Raw genomic sequence first — 3,950 nt, 5'->3', positions numbered from 1 at the left:
AGATTTAAAAGCACTGAGATAATGTATGGTATGATGCTCTGCTAATAAGAATTGACTCTAGAGGCATACAGTTGAGTGCGTAGGCGTATCCACGTGTGCTTGTGTGTGTGTGTGTGGCTGTGTGCGCGTGTGCTTGCCTGTGTGTGTGTGTGTGTGTGTGTGTGTGTGTGTGTGTGTGTGTGTGTGTGTGTGTGTGTGTGTGTGTGTGTGCGTGCGTGCGTGCGTGCGTGCGTGCGTGCGTGCGTGCGTGCGTGCGTGCGTGCGTGCGTGCGTGCGTGCGTGTGTGTGTGTGTGTGTGTGTGTGCTTGCGTGTGTGCACTGCTTGCTTGTGCGTGTGTGTGTGCATCTGTGCCTGTGTGAGTGTGTTACACAAGGTCAGTCTAATAAGGGAGAGCAGGCCTATAGTAATGGATACCGTACTGTGAGAGAGTCAATTTACAGTGGGAGAAAATACCGGAGAGGCAGAGAGAGAGAGAGAGAGAGAGAGAGAGAGAGAGAGGTGTGATGGAGGACGGAGGGATAAACATAGAACCGAACTCTTCTTGGAAGAGGAGAAAGATGATGAATGGTGAGGGCAGAAGATGCAGAGGAAGACAAAGGGGTCTAAAGAAAGAACCAGGGAAGTGCAGAGAATGTTAGAGAGGCAGGGGCTGACATTTCTAAAGGGGCCTTTTCAGGGGAGTTTGGACATGGCAATTTTCTTGAACGCTGTCTTCATATATGGCATGGAAAGGAAGCATTTGCATTTCTTTCACCGTAGTAAAAACTGCAATTGTGGTCTGGAGAGGGCACTTTTTACAGTCGGATAAAAGGGCAGGGGCTCAAACCCCCATTGATGTCTTTGTGTGCACGTGCCTGGAAAGAACTGGCACAGTGTTGCCCATGAAGCTGTAATAACTCATTTGTTGGCTGGGTTTTTAAGAAACAATGAAGTCCTTGGGGACTAGCTCTCCAATGGTTTAGTTTCTACCTAACCGACAGTTCACAACATATTCAGTAAGTTCATGTCTCTTTATTACAGCATTAAATATGGTGTCCTGCCAAGGTTCAGTTCTGGATCCGATTCTTTTCTGTGTGTATGCCTACATAACATTTATTTCAGAAAGTATAAACTTCCTCTGTTACGTATACGATATACTGTACATATTTACATCCCTTTATGTCTCCTCCAACCTTCTCAACATTGAAAACTCCTGGCTGCTTAAAGGAGTAGTTCACCCCCAGAATGACTTTTTCCTCTATTGATTACTCACGCCATGGAGACATGAGTTCAATAATATTTTTAGTTTTTTGTCGCATTCCTAAGACAAAAATGTCATTACAATAAATGTACCTCCATTTATTCCGGATAGGGACCTGAATGCATTTGGGTCCCCATCCGGAATCAATGGGGCTAAAATTACTATAACCGATTTTTTATCTTAGGAATGCGACAAATACGAAAAACCATTATTGCCCTAAAACTAGCCTCGGAAACCCAGGCTTTTATTTTGGCAATAGGAAGTAAAATAAAAGCCTGGGGTAACCTGCTGCAATTTCTGGCATAGGAAGTGGGAGGTGGGCCATGGCACAGATCGTGAACCAATAGGATCCACCGGCTGTTTTTTGCCGGTGAATCCGCCCCCTCTAGACCAAAATCAGCCTGTGTTAGGGAAGGCTACCCTAAAACTAACAGTCAGGATTCTAGGAGTAATGTTTTACCCTTCCTTATCATCTGTACAACACATTAATAACATCATTAAATCTGCCTTCTGCCATCTGCGCAACTTAACCTGGTACATGACATCAAAGCTTCTGAAGCAATACTTCAGAATTAATTGGAATATTCTTCTATGAGTGGAGGAATGGATAATGAGTCGAGTTGCGTTGCTCACACGGCCTGTGTGGCTGCTCTAACCTGTTAAACAAAGGGTTTAACATTTGTATTACATGTGTTGCAGAGCTAGATTATGAAGAAAAGAGTCTGATTCATTTTCATTCATTTTTTGTCTGTGAATTTTGACGGATGTCCGCCCCTCAAACTCACCTATGCTCGGAGTCAGACTTACATGGGACCAAAGCTTGTGTGTCAATTAGTCAGTAGCCTTATTCTTCATGTAAAATCAATAACAATGGTGTTTTTTATGTGCCCAACATTTGTCAGAAGATTTTTTTTTAATCGATAGTTCAAGTGAAAATAGATAGAGAGAGACGGTGAGAGACACCGGACACGCAGCAAAGGTCGTTGGGAAGGAAACTCAAACCTGCAACGCGCTGTCAGGCTCCATCAGAGCCTATAGTAGGCTATATGGTATGTGTCTGCTCTGGACCGCTAGGCAAGCGGGTGCCCCGTCAACACATGTATTAACATTCAGGGGATGCTGGGGTTCCATCGTGTGAGCTTGCACTGATCTACAATTTGTCAAGGGGGTGCATACTGCCACGTTGAAAGCTTGTAGCCTAGATCTGTCCATTTTGAGAGATTTTTAGTCTGTTGTTGGATGTTTCCGGTTGCCTTTTATGGTCTTAAATGGGCCATGGAAGAATGCAAATGATCTCCACGTGAGCGCCTCTGCAGACTTTCAAACAAAAATGAAATCGCAATCGTCAATTTGTGTAGAGAAAATACCTTTAGAAAAAGCTTAGTGAATGAGGCCCATTGGGTGGACAAAAGAATGTGTCACACTTGCTGTCGTTCAACAGTAATGTAGAATACTGCTGTAGCATCTCGGTACACACAATCATGTACGCTGCATTGGCTCGGTTGCTGTCAAATTTCACATGTACATAAGATGAGGAAAAATAAATATCCAATTTTAATATTCAAATATTGACTTTCAAATCCCATGTCATTGAACAAAGCGTCAACGTTTCAAAGTATTTGGATGAGCCCTATACTTATACACAGTCACATCTCTTCACAGCAGCACACCAACAATGTGACAATAACCAAACAGACAATAGCAGACCGATATGTACCGGTATATGCATTGCCATTACCAGACTGATCATGTGGGATAACCCACAAAGGTACTCCACGACATAGATATAATATGCTTTATTATTAATAGCTCACTCTGGTTTCAGTTGCAGGGTACCACTAGGCTGCTTGAATTTTCATTAATTAAACATTTATGGTTAATTGTGGAGGTTAATGAGGCGGGGTATTAGTCTTGTGCACGTGAGCACAATTACTGTAGATTCATCAGGAAAAGGGACACAGGAACATACCTTTCCTACAATAAATACACACAGCTGTCCATTGCAGTTATCTGTGGGTGACATTTGTAAGGCATCTAACAATGAGCACAAATACAAAAAACAAATCCCCGACATTACATGCAGCCTGTTGCTTGATGCATGCATTAAGAGTTATTAGGGGATAATTGTCCCGTAATAGCTCAAATCACTTCCTCTGCACTTTTCGGCTGGCAGTTGATTGTGTTCTGCAACAGAATAATCCTCAGTACCTAGCACCATTACCCCTCTCTGTCCTCGCCTCACCTCTGTTGGGAGATCACCATTATACCTCAGTGTCATTGAGCAGACTAGATGAAAACCTGCCCTGTCCCAGACATGTCCTCAGTGGAACCCATGGGCTAATATAGCGTAATACTAAGATATTATAACCTTCTTTATCCATCACTTTAAAAAAGAAAGAAATCACACCCATGAAGTGTAAAATGAGCGGTGCTTTTTATGAGTTAATTTCATTAAGCGTGTGGGACATACATACCGTTGTCTGGGGCAATCTGCCCAGATCATGCATGTCACACGTGTCTTCTTCTTCTGAAATTAAGTCGGGAGGTCACAACATTTCGGCAGCACCGAGGAACCGAGTTTAGTCGGGTGACCATATTTGGGTCCGGAGCGTGCCAAACCGAAATAAGTTAGGCTCCTTATAACAGTCTGAATCGATCCTTAGACTACAGTAGCCAAACATTTTTACCCCATTTTCTCCCCTAATTTAG

Source organism: Nannobrachium achirus, assembly GCF_963921795.1.
Source record: "Nannobrachium achirus genome assembly, chromosome: 18".
Lineage (NCBI taxonomy): Eukaryota > Metazoa > Chordata > Actinopteri > Myctophiformes > Myctophidae > Nannobrachium > Nannobrachium achirus.
The sequence above is the reverse complement of the archived record's forward strand: the minus strand, read 5'-3'. Positions refer to the sequence as shown.